The sequence below is a fragment of the Macaca mulatta genome, chromosome 4, assembly GCF_049350105.2.
Source record: "Macaca mulatta isolate MMU2019108-1 chromosome 4, T2T-MMU8v2.0, whole genome shotgun sequence".
Classification (NCBI taxonomy): domain Eukaryota; kingdom Metazoa; phylum Chordata; class Mammalia; order Primates; family Cercopithecidae; genus Macaca; species Macaca mulatta.
In genome coordinates, this window is record NC_133409.1 from 18,254,635 (window position 1) to 18,278,908 (window position 24,274).

General features: G+C 36.1%; 2 long non-coding RNA genes across 2 annotated transcripts in view; one reads left to right on the forward strand and one right to left on the reverse strand.

Moving 5' to 3' along the window:
• LOC114677466 (uncharacterized) overlaps nucleotides 1-24,274 on the reverse strand; it is a 59,813-nt gene that overhangs the window by 33,732 nt on the left and 1,807 nt on the right. The window lies entirely within an intron of this gene.
• On the forward strand, nucleotides 7,350-20,422 carry LOC144340709 (uncharacterized). Its single transcript, XR_013416979.1, has 3 exons — nucleotides 7,350-7,421; nucleotides 10,670-10,789; nucleotides 20,044-20,422. It is a non-coding gene; the product is annotated as an uncharacterized LOC144340709 (long non-coding RNA).

Below are 24,274 nucleotides of genomic sequence, written 5' to 3' on the forward strand. Positions count from 1 at the left end.
TGTAAATTGTGCTGCAATAAATATACAAGTGCAGCTGTCTTTTTGATATATTGATTGCTTGTCAATATATTGACTGCTTTTCCTTTGGGTAGATTTCCAATAGTGAGATTGCTGGATTGAATGGTGGATCTACTTTTAGTTCTTTGAGAAATTTCCATGCTGTTTCTTACAGAAATTGCACCAATTTACATTCCCATCAACAGTGTATAAGCATTTCCTTATCACCACATCCATGCTGCCTATAATTTTTTGACTTTTTAATAATGGCCATTATTCTGACTGGGGTAAGGTGGTATCTTGTGATTTTAATGTGTATTTCCCTGATGATTAGTGATATTGAGCATTTTTTTCATGTTTGTTGGCCATTTGTATATCCTTTTCTTGTTTTATTTCTGCCTATTTTTAGTTCATGTCTATCTCCCTTCACCCATAAGCTTATTTGCATCTTTTCCCATTCTTATCTTTTCCTCTCCAAGTCAGTAAAAGAGAAATCTCTGCTTCTATCTATGTCTAATTTTTGTAACTTTCTAGATCCCATTCTCCTCTGTGTCCTCATGGTTCTCCATTGATTATTTTATTTTACTTTCACTTGTCTCTTTAAACTTTCCATTTCTACTATGTCTTAGCCTCTAGCCTTTAAATATATTCAAGTTCAGGTGATCTTAAAAAAAATTAAACAAATCTTACACCTCTCTGATATTATCCTCTTTCTCCTCTTCACAGTTCATATTATGGAAAACAGTACCTGCCATCAGGCTTCTGTTAACTCATCAACAGCTTTGTAAAACCTAAGAAAAATTGCCTATTTCTCTGGATGTAAGTGACTCTGTGCCAGGGCATGACTCACTGAATGGAACAAGTAGCTGTGTTTAACCCACACTCACCTATTTAGCTGAGGGTTCTCATTCAAGAAATCCCATACATAACCAGATTAAGCCATAGGGCCCCTTACAATCCAATTAATTCTCAAAATCCTAAAGTCTGTCTACTGACCCACTACATATTGAAAGAACTGCCACAGGCTCACCAATATCAAACAGGATGCTAAATCTCAATCATTCGTTGTAATTCTTCTATTTCTCAATCCCTGCACTAAATTTGACACCAGCAACTATGCTCCTTCTCTCCTACCTGAAATTATCTTGCTTCTTGGTTTGTAGGGATCTCCTCTTCTGAATTTTATACCCAGTTTTTACCTACAGTCTCCACCTACTCTTGAAGGCTGAGTATAAAGATCATCTCTTTTTGGGAGTCTTACATAATCCCTTCTTACGATCTGCCAAAGCAAATGCCTTACATCTATTTCAATACATATAACAACATATCATAATCATATTTGCACATTCTGTTCCCCTACCTCTACTTCCAGCTCTCTTATATAAAAAAAACCTAGCATATAATATCTGCCATAATAGATAGATGCTCACTAATTTGAGTAAACGAATAGATAATTATGATAATTCCATGCAACATAGCATGTTAAAATTCTTGATATATGTGAAATATACAAATAATGTCTTGCCATTTGAAGGAAGTGATATTTTAAGATGAGAAATTTGGAAGGTAAAGGGATCATGATGGTTTCAGATGTTAACAAGGGGTCTAAAGAGGCAAGAATAACCAAAGATATGAGAATTGAAAACAAAATTCTTTGTTTCCCTGTAGTCCTGCCAAAATGTTCCTGAAGGCATCAGCAAACACTTTCTTTAAGTCTCCTTTATTCATTTTTTAAAGCTCCTTGCACTTCAGGCAACAACACCTAAGAGGATTTTTCTGGCAGGCGAAAAAATGTTTCAATGACTTTGATGATACAGTGACTGAGGTGAGAATTTTATTGAATTTCTTTTTTTGTTTTTAACACTGACAAGAATTTACAAACAGTAGAGCTAAATAGGCCCACATTTCTCTATATCCTTTGTCATTTGGGGAGATATACTTCTAGTCATTTGCCAGAAAAGTAATAGGTCTAAATGTGTCCTTTTAAGGAAAAAAAAAAATGTAGAGTCTTTTATAGATGATGGCCAGTCCTGGTACAGTATTCAAATCACTCTGACTTTATTAATCATTGGTTGAAGAGTGCTTGATACTTTATGATACTCTTAATAATAGATGATGCTTAAAGTTAGAAAATAATCTGCATCCCATGTATTCTCAGGTGTATTTTTCCTTGGTTGCATAAGCAATGGCACACAACCAAAGACTGGCTGCTACCTTCACATTCCTTCTAAAGGGGCTAAAAGGAAGAAGTATGGAAAATGTATCCACTCAAGTAGAAATTTTGAGTATGCAATTTTGATTTTGAATGTCTGACTTTTGTTTGTAGACCAAAAAAGACTGTGATTCCAAATTTGTAAATTAATACAAATAAAAATTAAAATTGCATTAAACTTCTTTGTGCAGTAGGATAACAGTTTTTGAGATGTTAACAATTTTTTTTATTTTGATGTTTAGATTTTTTTTTCTTTTCTCCATTCAAGCTCAGTCAATGTGTTTGTTGCCTCAGAGATTAATGTGACAGAGTGTAAAGTTGAGAAGAGGAGACTCTTACATAGGTGATTTCCAAAATCCTCAGGACTTAGGAACATGGAGAGGATGACTTAGGACATAGAAAAATTCAGAGAAGAAACATCCAAAGTGAGAGAATGAAGTTTCTTCCCACCAGAAAGGAATATAGTGAGAGCAGAGATGTTGAGAGGTGGTGTGGAGAAGACATCTGAAAGGAGATAACAACATAGATATGAAGAACATTTCTGCAAAGGGTCTTACTCTCAACCTTTCATTATGGGAGCTGAGTGTGCAGCAATAGACTGCTCCCGGTGAAGATCACTCAGCCTCATGCTCATTGGTGCTCTGGCACTGCCTAACATCTGAGGGACCATGTGTAAACTGTCCAGTCCTCAGTTTTTCCTTGTACATTAAGGCCAAAGAGACAAAGGACCATTCTTTCCAAGGTCCTGCTCTTGTTGGGCAGAGAGGTCCCTTCTTTGTCATCACTTTCTTCCATATGTGCCCAGCATGACTGATGCTGTCTATTATCTAAAAATGTCCTTCAATAACTTCCTTGACTTTTATAGCATCCCAGGACATCCTTAAATGAAAAATGTGTATTTCTCTGGACAGCAAGCAAGGAGGTAGGCATTGAGGAAGTGTTAAGTCCCTATACTTGTAATGGGAGTTGGGATGGGGAAGTGGGTGGTATTGAATGGAACCAGTTTTCTGAACCAGAGACTCATCAATGGCATTGGTAGAGGGATGGAAAATTTCTTCCCTTACTCAAGATATTTCTAACAAACATGTTATCTAAATGCGCATATTATATTTATATTTCTTTTCTAAATATTTTATGTAGCTATTAAGTAAAGTTGGTAAGTAAAGTGTGGTATAGCATTTTCTTTTTTAGCTATACCCTCTGTTTTACAGAACTGGCACACTGGGCACCCATAAACTTATTTTGTTTAGCTCACACAGTTTTTAATTAAAATTAATTACTAACATTTAAATATTTTGAAATTGAAAATGAAAATCCAAATTTCTGACTACTCTTGTAAACCTGGATGGTCGAACAACACTGGGACTGTTCTTGCATAGCTGCAGTTGACTGCAGCTGAATAGACACTGGCGCCCTAAGCCAAGGCAAGTGCTCTCTAGCCACTTGCCCACAACTACTTTATTCATTGCCTTTTCTTTCTGGGCCTTGAATTAGCGTGCAAAAATGCTTGCATGAGGAAGCATAATTTCCCTTCCAAGAATGATCTAGCCTTTCAATTTCAAGATGAAATATGGCACACTGATAAATATTTGCTGCACACCCACACATACACACACTTAAAAACACAAAGTATATGCATACTGATGAATCAAATCATCCTCAAGTGTGAATTACTAAAAGGGAGATGTATCTCCTGTATTGAAAGAAAGCCCTGTAGGATTTAAAATACAAGGAATGCATGGAGAAGGTGGGCAGCATGTACACAGCTGAAATATAATGGATCAATCTAACAAGAAATCTTGCATAGAGAGTCTAAAAGAATAGTCTGCTTTTTCCCCTTAGAAAAACAAGTTGATGGGTGCAGCACACCAATGTGGCCCAAGTATACATATGTAACAAACCTGCATGCTATGCACATGTACCCTAGAACTTAAAGTATAATAAAAAAAAAAAAAAAAGAAAAAGAAAAAAAAAAAAGAAAAACCAGCATTGATAATGGAGAGAATAGGGAAGGTTCTGGGACACAGAATAAGAAGGACAAAAGTTTATCTTTGGAAAACTAAACCTGTAACAACTTGTTAACACTTTATTTTAAAAATCAGCTTTTGATTTATGAAATTTTCAAAGATAGTTAAAATGGTCGTTTCCTAAGAAGAACCATTCCTTTTTTATAGTTAAAAGAATCCTAGACATTAGAGTAATAATAATTTATAGATACTATTGCCTTAAATAAATGTAAAAAAGAACTCATGACATCTCTTTTGCCAAGGTTACTCAAAATTTAGGAAATTACATAAATACACTCAGAAGTTCAAGGGTCAGCTTTTCCTTATCTTCCATCTTCTTCATGCATTTGCAATATATTACAAAGACTGATAGCTGCCATATAGCAGATGAAACATTTGTTGGGACAGGAAAGTTTAACTGATGTGACTTAAAAGTACTGCAGATACCTGATGAATGTCAAAATGTCATATTCCCCTCTTTGCTGTATTACTAGAACCATTTGATTTTAAAGAGAACATAAAATGTCAAAGCATCAGAAAATTTCTATATGGTCTTTCTGTTTAAGGTTCACCACCTTTCTTGGCTATTAATCAATATACTCAATAAAAAGCTTTCATCACTCCAAAAAAATAAAAATTCAAGGGAGTTAGCACTTGAGGCATTGTCTTCCTTAAAACACTTACAATTTGATTCCCCCTGACAGCTGTTTATGTTGAAGATTACTAACATTCCCAAAGTACTTCATAGTAAAGATTAAACCTGAAGATTATGAAGGCTTATGCATTTTAACATCCTGTGATGTGACCTTAATCTACTTAAACCTAAAGAAAAAAAACTCATTTTATAAAGACCCTTTTAGCTATTTAGACATGATTCTTTATTTTTTGAATGCTTATTTGGCATATGAACCAGAAATTTAAAGTGTACCAAAAAAATATGTCTTGAAAAAAATTAAAAACAGCCATTTGCAGCATGATGGAAAAGTTCTATAGAGCTCTGAGGGAAGTCCATTCAATTTCACTGGCATTCATAAATGATGACTAATGCATTCAAATAGAATGAGTAATTTACCAAATTACGGACATTTGGATGGGCTCAGAATGAAGATGTTGTTTGTTTGGATATGTCCTGAAGTGAATCTCAATGAGGTTTACTTCGTTATGCCTGACTCTACAAATAGACTTCAGTCACAATTTGAACAAAAGCCCTGACATGTAAATAAATGTGCAAATGATGCTCAGCTACATTACTCTTTTTGTCCTCGGACCACTCAGGAACAGTCAACTCCATTAAAAAATATCAGTCACAAATAGATGGCACCATTGTACTTATCACAAAAGCACCATAAACTTGGCAAGTTATCAGTGTTGCACCCATTCTCTTCATGCCACAAAAACCAGGTCCACACATGCTACAAAGTACCTCTTCTAGCAGCCGTGGGCTACCCTACAAAAAGTGGACCCACCACACTTGCATGCTAGTGCCTCATAAGACTGGCACCTCCCATTGGACAGCACAAGAAAAGAGCTTTAAACTTCAGAGTGCTTCTTTTAAAGGGCTTCCACCCACTTGTATGAAGCAGAGATGAAGGGCAACAGCAAACCCAATTTCCAGTCACAATAACATGCATTGCTAAATGTCTTGTGATGGGGCTCAAACTCCAACACACTTTGGCAGTTTCTGTAAAGATCAGAAATTCCAGGTGACAATATAAAATCAGTCCTTCATATAATCATTTCATCTGTATCCCAAAGTGAATTAGACCTACTATACATCTGGTCAAAAAATTCTGAACATTTTCTAAAGTTGACTGAGGAAATAAAAATATAACCTTTGCCTCATAAACTGAACTGACTTACTAACAGATTATTCTAGAGGTAATCACTTCATTACTTAAGCTATAAAATCTACCTAATTGAATTTTGATAATCAGGGGAAATCTTACTAACACTGTGTCCAAAGCAGTTCTGTCCATTTTCCTGCCAGAATGGTCATGATCCTGGCTACTGTTAACCTGTTCATTCTGAGGCTTCATTCAAACACACATAGAGCACCAAATATATCACAGATCCAGCAGAAATGGTACTGAGACCTGGAGGATACAATCTTGCATAGAAGAGATATGTTGACCAAGTGACTGGAGGGTCATAAGGGCTTTAAAGTACCAGTACAAACTTCTGTGGAAGATTACCACAGAATTACCACAGATTCCCTTGTTCCCTAGTCTAAGGGAACAAGGATGGCTTCTCTAAGGAGCGATGTTTAAGCTGAGACTTGAAGGATGGTGCTACTGACTAGGTGAGTAAGTAGCATGAGCAGGTAGGAGGATTCTAAGCCGAAGAAACAGGACATCCAGAGGCTCCAAAAGAAGGAGGATGATGTATGTGGAACTGCACAGAGACTAGTGTGGCTGCAATGGAGAGAGGCAGGAAGTGTCTAAGGCTGAGGCAGCAGAGGCAAGAGTCAGTCAGATCATCCTAGGCCTTAGAAACTTTTTAGAGCCTGTGGGCTTTATTCCAGAGATGACTAAAAATCATTAGAAGGTGGAAGAGTTTTGCTAGGGCTGCCTTGACGAAGTACCACAGACTGAGTGGCAGAACCAATTCATTTTCTCAAAATTCTGGAATTTACAAGCCCGAGATCACGATGTCAGCAAGGTTGTTTTCTCACAATTCTGGAATTCATTTTCTCACAATTCTGGAAGTTAGAAGCCCAAGATCACGATGTCAGCAAGGTCGGTTTCTTCTAAGGGCTCTCTCCTCGGCCTGTAGGTGGCTGTCTTTTTCCCTGTGTCTTCACATGGTCTTCCTTCTGTGTGTATCCGTGTCATAATCTCTTCTTGTAAGGATACTAGTCATATTGGGTTAGGAGCCACCCATCCTAGTGACCTTATTTTAACTAAGTTAGCTCTTTAAAGAGCCTATATCTAAATACAGTCACATTCTGAGGTACTGGGGGCTACGGATTCAATATATAAATTTTTAGGGGATGCACAATTCAGCCTGTACCAAAAGGTTTAGCAGAGGGCAATTATGTAACCCCATTTAGGCTTGTCATGCGCACTCTGCTTGTAAGTTGGAAAGTGTAGCAGAGGGCCAGGACAGAAGGTGGGCCAAGAGCCAAGGTGCCATTCAGAGGGCCTCTGCTGTAATCCAGGGAAGAGACCACAGTGCGGCAGAGCCCCAGGTTTGCTTCCTGGAGACTGGTGAGTACATCCAGACAAGAAGTAACTTGGGAAAAAGGGCACTTATTACTTTGTACCAGGAGAGAAGAAGAAAAGGAAAGGAGCAAGTAAATAGCTTTGTAGCTATGATGTCAGGAAGTTGAGGTGGTTTGTTTTCATGGTTTCTGTTTTAATTTTCTTTGAGGTAGGATATCTGCTGAGAATGAGAAGAGAGAAAATTGCAGATGTGAATTGAGTAGAAAATATTTTAAATTGCCATTTCAGGGAGTGGGGAAGCAAGCTAACAAAAAATCTCATTAGAATTTCTATGCAGTGTTAAAAGCCCCGATGAGTGACCACAGATTCAAAGTGGCACCCATGTCCCCTTTTTGTGGGTTTTATTTTGCTGTCATGCTTGACTATGTGGGGACGGATGTGGAGATGGTGAAGAGCTGAATTATTCCAGAGTTCAGATTCTCAGGACACAGTATTCTTCCTGGAGAACTGCAAAAGGAGTTCTGGGCCACAGCTGTTCCAGCTCAACCCCTGGGAATTTCCCAGGTGCTTGGAATTTGAACTTATAATTTCACAAAAAAAGGCTGGGATGGTAGGTGTTTGCTGGCGGTGCTGCTGAAATGAAAACCTGCTGGAAGCTGTTTACTTTGCTGTGTGGCTCCTGGGGACTCCTTGCATATCTTGCAGCTCCTCCTGTGAACCACATCTATGCTAGATACATTGTATCATTTTTATATTTCTTTTCTCTCTCTCTCTCTCTCTTTTTTTTTTTTTTTTTTGAGATGGAGTTTCGCTCTTGCTGCCCAGGCTAGAGTGCAATGGTGCAATCTCGGCTCACTGCAACCTTCACCTCCTAAGTTCAAGTGATTCTCCTGCCTCAGCCTCCCAAATAGCTGGGGTCAGAGGCATGAGTCACCACACCCAGCTAATTTTGTGTTTTTAGTAGAGATGGGATTTCTCCATGTTGGTCAGGCTGGTCTCGAACTCCTAGCCTCAGGTGATCTACCCAACTCTGTCTCCCAAAGTGCTGAGATTACAGGCATGAGCCACCGAGCCCAGTCTGTATTTCTTCACTTCAGCTATTTCAAATGTCTTCTTGCCTGCATGTTTCCCTGTATAAGAAACATGCTTATAATTTAGTAAAAAAACCATTATGTTCATGCCACATAGCACTGAATAAAGCACAAGACATGATGAAGGGCTGCTGCCCCTATGTCATTCTCCTGGTTCACATGCTAAAGTACCACTGGGATTTTGCGTCATTCTGGCTGTCTTGGAATTTGGAAAAAAAAAAAGAAATCATTTCTCTTCTGAAAATAATATGGAAATCTTACAGAGTCTGAATGCAAAGAAGGAAGGTACTTTGGGATGCCTAGGAATTTAATGCTTCCATCAGGCCATGTGTGCATGAGAATTCATTCCAAACTGTCCATTGTCTCCCTACACCAAACACACACACACACACAAACACACACACAAACACACACAATCTATCACAGTATTGCGCTCTTCAGAAACATAGGAGTTCAGATTTCACATATCTCTAAAGGACGGAATTTAAAGATACAATTTTCATAACACAAATTGTTTTTAAATAAGCTCTACTTACTGTGTTTTATATCAGTATATGGGCTCTTGCTGTGTAATAATAATAAATTACAAGGAATTTGTCAATAAAAAGAAGTTGAATACTGTAAAATATTGTCCAAGCAAAGTGTAGGTCTAAGATAATGCCTGAACGATTTCAAAATATGCTTATATTATAAGATAATGCCTGAACGATTCCAAAATATGCTTATCTGAAACTTATAGCTGAGGCAGGCATCGAGTTTTCTGAATAACTTCATGATTTCCATGTGAAACATCATGGTATAAACTACAGTAGTAGAAATGGGAACTTGGTGTATTCGGTCTACAATATAAAAACATAATAAAATTATTCTTAAAAATACGTTATCTTTCCATTGTTTAGGTTGTGATTGCAAAGAGGTAAAATTAGATACTACAAGCTGCTGAAAGGGAAGAAACACACTTGAATTTAGTTGCTGTTTGTAACTGGAAACCTGAATTTGTAAGGAAGGAACGGGCAGGAAGAACAGAACACAGCTGGGTAGTATTTTTATTAGATGGTATCCTCAGAGAATCATTTATGTGACATTCCAAAGATAATGAATAGGATCCCCCAAGTGAAAGACCCAAATAAGATATAATTATGACAGCTAGCTCCCCTGCAGTGATGGTAACCAAACTTTTATTTTCAGGACTTTTCACTAATTTAGATATTTGTTTCTAAAATGTAGTGCATTTCTAGTTTCAGATCACTGAAATAGATACGTCCATAGAAAGTTATAAATTCTACATTCAGAATTCTTGAAATTGAAGAGAAATATAATCTCTATAACAACTTTGAATAACTGTCACAGGCTTCCATAGTCTTCAAATTAAGAGAAAATCCTTTCTCATATGTCTATCATGTATCTCACCACCTCCTTAAGACTACAGAAGGAAGCAATGCCTTATGTTTTATATAAAGCGAATAAATTTATCTAAAGAAATAAAAGGGTCACATTCACCTTAAATTAGGGGAGAAGTTTTGCCTCTGGAAATTGGGCTTTATTTCTTTTCATTGTAGAAACAATTCAGATGTTTTAAATATGCTCTATGACATAGTAAGATCTTATTTTATCTGTGAAAATTAATGGCCTCAAAGAGGCAAGCTAAGAGACAGAAAGGAGGCACCTCCATAGTTCCACAAAGCGATTTCGCCAAACTTAAATGACTATTAAAAAAACCACATGTGGCAAACAGACCTGAGAGTTTGTTCTAAATTGGAAGCATTCCACCTTCCAACTCTCCACTGAGAACCAGAATTACTTCCTTCTGCCAGAGATCTGAGAAACTCATGCTGAAGAGTGCACAGGCTATTTGCTATAATATTATTTCAATTCCATGGACTTGTAGCAATCTTCAACTATGGCACTGTGAAATTATTTTTAGATTTTTTCCACTATAATATATTTTCCTTTTTTTTTTTTTCTATTTTCTTCCTCTATATAGGAGCTTGTGACTATGCATGTCTAAAAACAGTGACTATCTTTGACATCCCATGGCATCACACCTTTGCCTATTAGGTCAATTTCAGTGCATACTGTTTCTTCTATTTATCAGAAGATCAAGAACTGAGTTTCCTTAGGATATGTATCACTTCTTATGCTATGGTTCATTTCCTACTAGCCCAATGTGTTTTTTTCATGGAATTTTCTCCATCCCCACAGCCATTTGTACTCTGGAGCTGAGATGAATTCCAAGGTGGGCGTGGAGGTGATGGGAACTATCAACACACACTTCCTCAAAATGTGGCTCCTTGGATTTGAGAGAGCAGCAGAAGCAGAAAGGTCTCTGTGATCTTCTTGTACCCTTTTCCCCTGAAGCAAGCCATAATAGAATGTTCTGACTTTCCACTGAAGCAGGTCTTAAGATTCTCATTTGAGAGTGCATTCCCTCTACCTTTATCTCCGAGGACACAGGGGCACAAATAATAATTTAAACGAACAAGCCTTACTAAGTTCTCCCCAGTTTATTACCATTAGGTAATGCTCCTTATTTCCAATCACACTTCTCCACAACCATCCACTTCTTCACCAAATTTAGCATAAAAATACACAGTTTCCTCTGTTTCTTTGGGACTTCATTTTCTTATGAAGGCTCCAATGCCACGTAAAACTTACATTAAATATATTTGCATGCTTTCCTCTTGCTATTCTGTCTTTTGTTAAGGGATCTCAGCCATTGTCCCAGGGTTGGATGAGGAAATAAATCTTTTCTCTCATACAGAGAGAATAACAATTTACCCAGGACCTAGGCTTCTCTGTATTGCTGTAGTGTACTCTGGTTGAAACCACCAGTATAGTGGCCTACACGGCAACTTTCAGAATGGACAATCTCTTTCTACAATTTGTTATGTCTCCTCCCCTCAGTTCTCACATTTCCACATCTCTCTCCATCTTTGTCTCTCAAAACTTACTTTCAGGAAGGGTTGCAAAAAACCTCTGCACAGATCTGCAAACACCTTAGCATACTTGAGTAATTTCAATCTCAGGTGCAATTGAACTTTAAGAGCAAACACAGTTTCTTAAAGCAAAGAATTGTATCTGCTTTTGCAGAATTTCAGGCTTGAGCAAGTTTGCAGAAACTAATTGTGGAGCTACCAAAGAGACTTTGGTTTATTCAAGATATCAGAAAGTATTTGTAATCTAGTAGACAAAAAGAGACCTCAAAACAAAGAAGGTTATTTAAATGTTATAGGGTACATACAAAAAAAGAAGTTTACTTTAGGGTGTCAGTAAAAGCTTCAGGGAAAAGATGATGCTCCAGCTAATGTCTAAAAGAGATGCAGATTATTTTTAGGTGAACCAAGGAGTGAAATGTTTTCTAGCACCTAGGAATTGCTGTGAGCCAGGTGTCTAAAATAGAGTGGATTTGAGGGAAACATGAATTACTATTATTATTCAAGCAAGCTAAACAATGGGGTGTAAAACATGGCTCAGAAAGAGATGAAGAGAAACCAGGGCCAGATCATGAAGGCTTTGTGTACTTCAATAATGAAGACCTTGCCTGTATGACCATAGTTCCCAAAGTGTGTCATGTGTGCTTTTAATGGAACATAAGCTGATTCTGGGTGTTTTTGAATACTTTGGTTATTTTTATTCAAAAATTTGGGGGAAAAATCTTTTAAAATGAGTTTCTTCTATGAAGGCCATATGATACAGGTTTTTACATTTGTAGAAGTAATATAAAATGCCCTACACTATTGCTACTACTAATAATAAATGTATCCAATGTTTTATGACATAAATAAAAGGATACATTAAGTAATTATATGAGTGGTAATTAGATGTGGCAAATGTCATAAAAGTGGTATATAAATGACTTCAGTTGGAAAAACATAAGAGAGATAATAAAGGACGGTTGCAATCGTCTCCCCGAGTGAAAACCATCAGCAGGAGTTACCATGCATGTCATTACATGCTTGTCCCAGATATTCAATCAGTGCCATTCTGGGTTTTAACAAAGGGTACCCATTCTGAGTTTCACCCATCTTCCTCAGCCTTCTTCCTGCCTGATGGAAACACCAGGTGTTAGCTCGGGCTTGTGATGTGAAGAAACAGAATTGAGTGGTTTTTGGTGAAAGATACCCCTCTCCATTTTAATGCAATAGGTAGTCAAGCATTTGATTTGAACATGAAGCAATGGATCTTACTTCCCCCTTGTGCATGCATGTGTGTATGTGCACATACGTGTGCCCCTGCACGCGCATGCGTTTGCACGCACGCACGCGTGCGCACACACACACACACAGAGGCACAGAACAAGGCAGGGAGGAATTCCTTTCTGGAATTCAGTCAAAAATTATTATTTTCCACTCCAGTGGAGATCACATTTCAGAACTCATCCAAGGAGACAAAATCAAAGGAATTGATATGTCTTTGCATTAAAAGTAATTTGCAGGGTCAGTGACCTGAGCTATTTCTAGGGCTATTTCAGTTTCCACTCGTTTTCTGTCCCTTCCAATAAAAGCAACTAATGAGATGTTATTGCCTAGTCTATTAAACAGACTCTATTTCTAAACTCCCCCTAAGTAAAAGAGATACTGTGAACAGTTTCACATGAAATTTTGGTGGTATTTACAGTCGTCACTTAACCACTCATGACTTAATTACATATTGACTTATATTGCTTACTAGTTATTTTGTTGGTGACAGTCTTGTTCACCCGACAAGACTGTAGTTTCTGATGAGGGTGTCGTTATTTCTTGTATGCATCTCTCAGAGTAGCTTGCACAGGATTAGGCATATGGTAAGTGCTAGATAAATATATGTCCTTTTGTGGATACAATACTTAGTTTATAAATTTTTACTAGGGCATGGAGGAAGCATAAAAGATGAATAAGTCAAACTTCAGGGATGATTAGGGGACTTAGAAAATCTGATTCTATCATGATTTCTCATGGAGTAGGTTTCCTCTTGAAGCTGTTTGGCACAAAATTGTTGATTTCACCTCTTTGACCATTTTAACCAATGGTTTCCTTTAGAAGGAGAAATTTTTCTGCCATTAAGCATTGGAACACAGTTTAAATTCTCTGGTCTTGCTGAAATCACAGTGGTATGTCCTTCTGAACATAGTTGTCCAACTTTCAACTTGTCAGCGAAACAGATTGTAGTAGGTAGCATGAGAAAGTATCATTACTGGGTACTCTAGGACAGCCCAAAATGGAGACTGCAAACCCTTGGGTACTCTCAGAAATCCAAAAGTATCTCTATGCAAAATGTTTGTTTCTGCACTGCAATTTTAATATTTCAAAAGTGTCATTCTAACCTTAAAGTATTTTAAATTAAATGAAAATACAACTTATCAGAAATTTGTGTACAGTAAAACAGTGTTTAGTGAGAAATTTACACTAAATCTATACAATAAAAAGATGAAAGATATAAAATCAATAACCTGGATTCTATTATACACAACTAAAGAAAAATTAAAAAAAAAACGAAATAAGCAGAAGAAAGTAAATAATAAAAATTAGAGAAGAAATTAATGAAATTGAAAACAGGAAAACTAGAAAACAACAAAAACAGAAGCAAATTCTTTGGAATATTCAAGAAAAGTGATGAACTCTGACAAAACTAACAAAGAAAAAAATTAGACGATGCATATTACTGGTATCAGGAATAAAACAAGAGAATATTCACTAAGACCCTGAAGACATAAATAATAACAATGATAATAATAATAAGCAAATACTGCAAATAGCTCCACAAATGTAAATTTGACAACTCAGAGGTAAGGAAACAATTCCTTAAAAAAATAAGCCTATCACAATTTATACAAAGGGAAATATATAGCTTAAATAGCCTTATAACTATTAAGAAAATTGAATTTTTAATTTAACAACTATCAAAATAGAAATTAGCTGGGCTAACCAAGTCAAAAAGAGAGAAGACACAAATTATCAATATTAGAATTAAAAGAGGTTTCATCACTACAGATCTCATGGACGTTACAAGCATAAGAGACAAATACTGTGAACAAGTCTATGTCCATAAATTCATTAACTTAGAGGAAATGGACCAGTTCCTTGAAAGATAGAAAGTATCAAAAACTCACACAAGGAGAAATGGAAAATACAGCCTGTATCTAAGAAAAATTAAATCAATAATTACTAATATTTCCCCAAAAAGCACCAATTTTAGACGGTCTCTGCACCATAAATCTTTCAAACTTCATACTTTTCTAAAGCCTCAATGTCCCCACAAACAGGCTATAAACACTCCACTCAGGTGACTAGGTATATCAGTGCCACAAAGTTGGTCATTACCACAAGTTAAAACTTCCTGCCCTCCTCTGCCTATGACCTAATGACATTCAACACACCAACAAATTTCCCTCATGTCCTTTGCCTGTGAAATCCCACTGTAAGTAAGGACACTTACCCACAGGTTGATCCTCATTCATTCTCCCTCCCACCCCACTATGCCACCATTTCTCCCTACCTGCTTGGTTAAGTCCACTTTGGGAGCTCCTCCCGTATGGCTCCCTGTGTGGTATGCCATGCCTCTGGTCTCTAAGACCTATGAGCTACTCAGGAGGCTGAAGCAGGAGAATGGCGTGAAACCAAGAGGCAGAGCTTGCAGTGAGCTGAGATTCAGCCACTGCACTCCAGCCTGGGTGACAGAGCAAGACTCCGTCTCAAAAAATAAAATAATAAAAAAAATAAAAATAAATAAATAAATATTTCACTTTCATATACACCTGAGAGTAATATTCGTGGCCATGTTGGAATGATTCTTAAAGACTCTATAAGAGTAACTTAATCCCCCATTTACAACACAACGTTCTTGTTGAATTCTACCAAACATTTAAAAAAGAAGAAATGCCATTTCTCCACAATCTCCTCCAAAAATTAGAGAGAGACTTCTAGAGTATCCTAACTTACAGCTCATTAGAGAAAGTAATTATGGTCTGAGTAAGTAACTCTCTGTAAGTTAGAGCATCCTAACTTACAATTCATTCTATCAGACCATCATTATTCCAATAGTAAAGCCAGATAAAGACATAACAAGAAGAAAGAAAAGCTATAGAGCGATATATCTCATGAACAAAGATGTAAATATTTCCCACAAAATATTACAAATTAAATCCAACAACATATAAAAAGAATTATATACCATGACCAAGTGGAATTTATTCTAAGTAGGCAAGGTTGGTTCAACATTCAAAAATCAATGTAATTTACATATCAACAAGCTAAAAAGAAAAATCATATGCTTATATCAATTGATGCATAAAATGCAGTTGACAAAAGCTAATATCAATTCATGACAAAAAAATGCCAGCAAACTAAAAACAGAGGGAAATTTGCTCAAGTGATTTAAAAAATCTACAAAAAAAAAAAAAAATCACACAGTTAACAACATATTTAGCGGTGAGGAACTGGACACTTCACCCCTAGGATCAGCAACAAGGAACGACTCCTATTCAAAACCATACTGGAAGTTCTAGTTAGTGCAATATTAACAGGAAATAAAATAAAAACCATGCAAATTGGAAAGAAATAAAACTGTCTTTATTGGAGAATAGTGTTAAAAACCATGATCTGAGGATGTTCAAGGACTAGTTGAGAAGATCAGAGGAGCCTGACTAAAGTTTGGTCAGGGAGGTAGTCCATCAATATGCAAAAAGATGAACCTACGCACAAACCTTTCACAAAAGTTGACTCAATATGAGTCACAGATCTAAATGTAAAATGCTAAACTCTAAAATTTCTAGAAGAAAACATAGGATAAAATCTGCATGAATTTGAATTTGTTTATCAGTTTTAGATACAATGCCAAAAAACATAATTTATGAAAGATAAATGGATAAGTTAGACTTTATTAAAATTGCTCTCCAAAAGACAATATTAAGAGAATAAATAGGTGTTACAGACCGTGAGAAACTATTTACAAAATACATAGTTAATAAAGGTTTTATATTAAAACAAATACAAATAACCCTTAAAACTCAGCAACAAGAAACCAAGCAACCCAATTTAACAATGTCCCAAAGATCTAAGCAGACCTCTCACCAAAGAAGGTGAACAGTGATGAATAAGTGTACAAAAACATGTTCAGTCTCATTTGTCTTTATCTGTATTCATTTCCTATTGCTGCTGTAATCAGTTATCACAAACTTAGTGGCATAATCAACACAAATTTGTTATTTTACAGTTCTGTATATCAGAAGTTTGAAATGACTTACGGCAAAAATCAAGGAGTCAGCAGAACTGCATTCTTTCTGGATAATCTAGGGGAAAATTCATTTCATGCCTTTTCTAGCCTCTAGATATTGAGATGCTTCTAAACATATATATGTATGAATTCATATACACATATATATGTCCTTGCTCTGTGAACTGAGGGGGCCTAGAAGCCATGACACCCAAGTAGCAGTAAGCACATCTAGAGTTCAGATCATGACTGTTTCCCTGGGCTCCTTGGAGAAGTGGCTGATTGTAGGCTTGGGGAAGGAAATATATAAGATTAGACTGAAGCATCTGGTAGTGCCAGTAAGTAAGGAAATGAAAGAAAAAAAACACACATAATTTTGGGAACATGCCAAGCGATACCAGGGACAACTGAAAAAGCTCCCAATGGCCAAATCTAAAATTATTTGAGCAACAAGATAAATAAAATATTATTGGATTATAGCCCAAAGAATTAAATAACTATCCATGAGTCCATACTGAAATAAATAAGTGATTTAATAAATAGATAAGCAAGAGAGAAGAACCAAATTTCCTATACAGAGGAATTCCAAATAATTTAGGTTCAAGGAGGTGGCACATAACTCCTCACTTTTTAAGTGCGGGCTGCACACTGTGACTCCCTTCCAGAAAGTAACGTATAAAAATGGGAGGAAAAGTAACTTCACAACGGAGAAATATGCCAAACATTTCCTCAACAATATAGCAAATGTTAACATTAACAGTGATAAGTCATTTTGATAGCATGCACCCTTGCTATGATGTGATGAGAATGGTGGTTTACCTGTATCTTCCTCTGTAAAACTTATAATCCCAGTTTAATCACGAGAAAAACATCAGATAAATTCCAATAAAGGGCATGCTACATGACACCTGACCAGTACTCTGCAAAACTGACAAGGTCATCAAAGACAAAGAAAGTGTTTGAAAACTGCCACAGTTAAAAGAAACCTAGGGAGACAAGACAATGAAATGCAATGTAGTATCCTGGATGGGGTCCTAGAACAGAAAAACAACATTAGATAAAACTAAGACAATCTAAATAGGTTTGGACTTTAGTTAATAATGATATCAGTATTGGTTTGTTAATTGTGACAAACGTGCCACATTCATGTTAATAAGGGGAAACTGGGTTTGGGTTGTATGAGAACCCCCTGTACTGTACTGTCTTCACAATTTTTCTGTAAATCTAAAACTTTTCTGAATGTAAAAGATTTTTTAAAAATCTTTATTCTAATTAATCTAGATCACCATCTTAGAACAGTTTTACCACAAGACTTGGTATACACACTTCTGTATTTCTTACAGTCATGTTTATGCCAAGTGATTATAGGTATATTTAATTTGGGATCAATATATCTGGGAACCAGTAGCAGGTTTGAGCTAAATTATTGTTTTTATATTGAATTATTTTACTAGAAATAAATATGAAATGTATCTACTGCATGAAACATCCACATGTGACAGTTCCATGATATAAAAACTTAATTTTTTAAAATAAAATAAGGCTTCAATTCTACATGGTGAAATGACAATGTGTGCAAACGCAATACATTGCCTTCATCCTTTTAGACTACAGAGAATAGAACAGTAACTTAAAAAAATAAAATATTCAAGTCAAGTAAAGGCTTAATGACAAATAATAGCTTCACGAGGATTTGAAATTTTAAATGCAAAATGAGAGGATTCATTTCTAATAAATTGTAATTTCCTTCAAGAGTCCAGTGATGTACTTTGTTGAAAATATAATTTTTTTCTTACTTTGCAAGAGTTGAAGCCAACTTCATATACAATTTTCCAGTCTCTGATTCCAGAAATAATTGGATTACATCCCAATTTAATATAAATTTCAATGTTACACATGCTAATTTTATCTTGAAATGAAGATAGTTAAACATTAGGATTTTGTTTGTGGAGGAATGACAGATTATGCTGAATTTTAATTTATTGCTATTTAGATACTATTGTAATGCCAACAGTCATATTCTGAATTTGCTTGATTAAAGTCAATGGATAGTAATAAAGACAAAAATGGATCAAAAGCATTATATTTCTCACTATAATTAGAAGTTCTTTATGTTTACTTATTATTTTGTATTAATTCATAGATTAGTTTTTGATTGCATTGTTGTATAGAAACCATAATCATAGTAAATTTATACCAAATTGTGTTATTATTTATTTACTTATTATTTATTATTATCTTTTTTTGTTGTTTTTGAGACAGAATCTCACTCTATTGCCCAGGCTGGAGTGCAGTGGTGAGATCTCGGCTGACTGCAACCTCTGCCTCCCGGTTCAAGCTATTCTCGGGATTTGGGTTCCCCAGTAGCTGGGATTACAGGTGTTTGCCTCCACACCCAGCTAATTTTGTATTTTTAGTGGAGATGGGGTTTCACCATGTTGGCCAAGTTGGTCTCAAACTCCTGACCTCAAGTGATCCTCCTGCCTAGGCTTTCCAAAGTGCTGGGATTACAGGAATAAGCCACCGTGCCTGGCCCCAAATTTTATGTTATATATGTAAGTCACATTCTAATAAAACAACACTATAGGTCTAGAAGACTGTTTCTTTGAGATAAGCTAATGCATTACTCAAATTTCAGAAACACTGCATACAGGGCTCATAAAATTCTCACAATAGCAGGCCACCATTGAAGAATATCAGTTGTTATTTTGAAGTAAATCAATATTAGATTCCACCTGTTGGCCTTTTGTTTCCACAATTAATGCTAATATGCAATGATCTTCTAAAACATGCATTATTCAGATAGAAAAGTCACCAGGTATAAATAAATCTGTTATGAATAGTGAGATCTAGTGAACTGCCAAGTTTAAAAAATACGGTGGCACAGTGAAGAGATAAAATGCAGTTTAGTAGAAAGAAAGAGTAAGATCATTGAAGCCAAATTATCAAAGAAAACAGCAAAAGGAAAGATTTTTCATTTTTTTAACTAAAAGGAAACGGAAATAGAACTAGTGCTCAATATAGCTTCATTAATGCGTACTTTACCAGTTCTTTTTCCTGGGATATCTCTTCTTACAAAATCAGACAAAAGTGCTGTCTTTTCACAGGGATTGGAAAGTAAGGGAAACTGAGTCTGCATATCAGGGAGATAGGTTAAAATTGTTAACCTATGGTTGATCTATTTTTATTATACAAAGCAACATATGTGACTACTTTGTTTAATATACAATTAATATTTTTTTCCACTAAACCAAACTGTGCTTTTTAAGTCTTAAATGCAGATTTGGCACTAAGAAAATCCTGGTGTTAAGGCTTATGTTGTGACAGAAGCTAGTTTATTCAGAAAAATAAACTCTTGTTTTCTATTTCTATGGCTTCTCTTCCAGGTTTTGGCAGAAATGTGAATATTAGCAAGGAAACTGTGGGATACATGATCCAGTCATCATAACCTTCTTTGGAACTGGTATTGATCCAGCAGCAGCTTTCAGTACTGATCTTAAAAACAAAAAATATGATTGGATCGATCATCACAAAGGGAGCAGGAATTTGAAGGATGTATCTGGGTAATTCAAACCGAAAACACCTAACTCCAGTTCATTAAAAATCATTTCATATTTGTATAAGAATAATTTTAAAAGAATCTAGATGTAGTTATAATTTTAGAAGTAGTCATATTTCTAGAATCTTCTTTAAATTCTTGTTATTTGAATATGAAATTATTGTAAATCAGTTGAATAAATAACTATATCCGTATGAAATTTCAAACTAATATGTACATTAGAAGTATATTCATTTTTCGAGAAGAAATATTTTTGTCCCACAATATTAAATTTGTATATGTGTTTGTATGTTTGTGTGTGTTTTAAGTAACTAAACTTTGAGTTCCTTTTAAAACTGTGGGAGTATTTTATTACATAAAAAATTTTCAGACAGAATGGAATCTAGATATGGAAAGCCTATTTCTCTCATATCTAAAAATTCTGATCTATTTTAGCAGTCTTATGTGGTTACATCTAGCATGAACTCACAGTAGCTAGACATGTTTTTCCAAATCTGACAAAAATTTTAGTTACATCTACACAAATATTTAGATCTTTCCAGTCTATAATATTGTGTGAAAGAAACCCAGTATAGAATTTTATTTTCTTTATTTTGGGTAATATTGTATTTAATATGACACACACGACTAGATGAAACTGTTCATCTCTATAAAAAAGAGAAATTATGCATTTAGTTCATCAATTTGTGCTCTCTGCAGTCCAATTAAAAGTGTCATTTTAGGCCAGGCACAGTGGCTCACGCCCTTAATCCCAGCACTTTGGGAGACCGAGGCGGGCGGATCACGAGGACAGGAGATCGAGACCATCCTGGCTAACACGGTGAAACCTCGTCTCTACTAAAAAATAGAAAAAATTAGCCGGGTGAGGTGGCGGGTGCCTGTAGTCCCAGCTATTCGGGAGGCTGAGGCAGGAGAATGGCGTGAACCCTGGAGGCGAAGCTTGAAGTGAGCTGAGATAGCACCACTGCACTTCAGCCTGGGCAACAGAGCAAGACTCCGTCTCAAAAAAAAGAAAAAAAGAAAAAAAAAGAGGGGGAAAAAAGGTGTCATTTCGACTCTTTGGCTTGAATAGATCAATCCCCAGTTTCTTCCTGAGTTCAGGCTTTTCCTGCAGCCACTCATCTTTTGCATTGCATTCAGATTTTTTTCTTTCTAAAACAAAATAATTTCAAAAGGTAAACAAAGACTTCCTTGTCAATAAACACAAGACATATTTACCTGCCTTTCCTTTCTTGACATCACAGAAGTTTTAAAATAACTCTTTCCTTCCTGAACTGCAGGTTTCTTCTGCCTCTCCAAGCTTGATTCTCTCCTGTCTTTCTCCCGAGATTCTGGCTTCACTTTCTTTGCTCCTCTTGCAGAGTTCTTTCTTTACAGAGAAGTCATTGCTTGAAATTCCTCAAGGCACTCTACTCAGCCACCTAGACTCTCTCCTTAGGAGTTCTGTTTTACTTTAATTACCACACCAAAACAGACAATTTATAAATGTATGTCTCCATCCTAACTTCATCTCCGATCTTCAGACCAGGGTATTCAACTACCTCTCTTAGATGACTCAGGGGTACCTTCAAGTGAGAATGTCCCAGATTGTACTGAGATGGTTTTACCACATGGTTGTAAATTCTTTGAAATTCTTTCCATTGAGAGGTGGAGTTTCTGTACCCTCTCTTTGAATCTGTGTGAGTTTGTGATTATTTCAACCAATAGTACAGTGGGAGTGAAGGTATGTGATTTCTGAGACTAGATATAGAATAATGTCAACCTTATTTGTTGGAATGCTCATGGAAAGCTGCCATGAGAGAAATTCAACAACGCTAAGGCTGCCATGAGGAAGCCCAGCCTACACGTAGACACTGCGTATAGTTATACCAGTAGACAACCCCAGCTGAGCCTAAGCCTTTTAAGTCATCCCATGCCAGCCTTTAAACATGCAAATGAAGGAGTCCTCAGATACTGGCATCTATTCAGCCATCCAAGCCATTTCCAGCCATTGGATTTTCTTCAGGTGAGATTCCAGATACCATGAAACAGTGACAAGCCATCCTCATGAAGTCCTGCCTAAATTCTTGACCCATTGATAATTCAACAACCAATTGCAATCTGGTCTTCTTTCAGTATCTCCCTCTGTTTCAACTCCATCATCAACTCCTCCTGCAGATTTCTTCCTTTAAGTATTTATTGAATCCATGAACTTCTCTCTATCTCCATCAACACCTTTATCCAAATTATCATGATCTGTTGCCTAAATTGTAGCATTGGCATTCCTATTTATCAACATTCTCCACACTGCCTGTGAGTGATCTGTTCACATTTTAAACCTCTTCGTGTCACCCCATGCTTAATACTCTTCTGTGGGGCCCATTGATTTTGGAATAAAGACAAAATCCTTTATGAGCTTTACATGACCTGAATGATCTGGCGATAGTCTCATTCCCCTGTTCTGCACTGCCCAGTGGGGTAACTACCCGTCTTCCCTGTGGCTGTTGATCTCTTAAAATATGACTGGTGTGACTGAGGAACTGAAGTTTTTATTTTATTCAATTTTAATTAATTATAACTTAAATTTTAAAAATGAATACTCGATTCAGTTTATTGAAAAACTTTTAAGTGTGTTTGGAACAACTTGACTATACGAATTTACTTTTTTTAGATGTCCTCATCTCTAAGTGGGGATACTAATAGTAATCATGTCAAATAGCTATTGTAAAAATTAAATGGCGTGATGTATTTATCTGTGATGTAGGAAGCTTAACGACTTTTAACTATCAATATTATCTCCAGGACAAGCACAAGATAGCAGTTAAATACTCCTTTTTAAATGCTTACTATATACCAGTCATTGTATTAAGTTTATCATTTCAATGACTCCTCACTGTAGTTACCATCACAAAAAGAAACCAAGGTTCAGAGAGGTTATTTGCACAGAATCACACAGCTAGTAAAAGGAAGAGATGAGAGTCACATGTGGACAATTCAGTGACAAAACCCACCTTTTCCACCACCATGTTTCCCTGTGTTGCAGTAGGCACTCAGGCAATCTTAATTTCCTGTCTCTTTTCATGTTTCCTATGCTCCTAACATTTAAATAACCATTGCTCCAACACAGCATCGGCTGTCACAACTCCATTTGTCTGTTCACTCTGCTCTCTTTATTCTAATTTACCTTCTCCTGCCTTTCTCTAAAGGGCAAACTTCTATTTAAGTTTCAATACTCTCTCACATATCATCATGATCTTCCTCTATTGATTGTCTATCCTTTCTCTGAATGTGTAAGCCCATCCTATCTGCTAAGTGCTTCATACATTAAATTAGTAAAACATGCATTTTATTACTTTAAAATAAAATTTTACTCTTTGTATCCAAAGTTAGCTCTCCTGTTTTGCTCTGATATTTTTAAGGTCTAAAAAAGGATCATACTCATTTTTGGATCATGTGTGTCTCACTAAATGCTAGGGACATACGTGTGTGTCTCACTAAATGCTAGGAACATATGTATATGCTCAGTGAATTTATGTTGACTTGAAAATTAACCTAATATGTGGTCTACACAAACTGCCTATTTACACACATGTATATATTCACAAACATGCACACACGCAAAGGCCCACATGAATGCCCATGCACACAAACATACACTAGTATACATGTAAAAATATGCAGGGACACACAGATACATAAAATTCATGCTCATACACATGCGTGTATGCACATATGCAAATGTGTACACTCAGAGCTTATGTCAGTTTTTGTTTGCTTACGGCAAGACAAATGAAATATTAAAGAAAGTATGAGCTAAATTACTGTAGAAATAAATGCAGCATCTTTTCTCTTAAAACAATGAAAGTAATTTGCATATTTAATTTTAATAAGAAACAATAGCTGAAGGGGTATTTTGTTACTTAATTTTTCCACTTTATATTACAAAAATGTATTTTGAAATAAAGATGATCTCAGTATCTGGTACTGGGAAATCTCTCTTTGATACACACACATGTACACACACACACCCTTAATTGATGTTCACATACATTTTTGGTAAAATAACAGAAATATTGAGA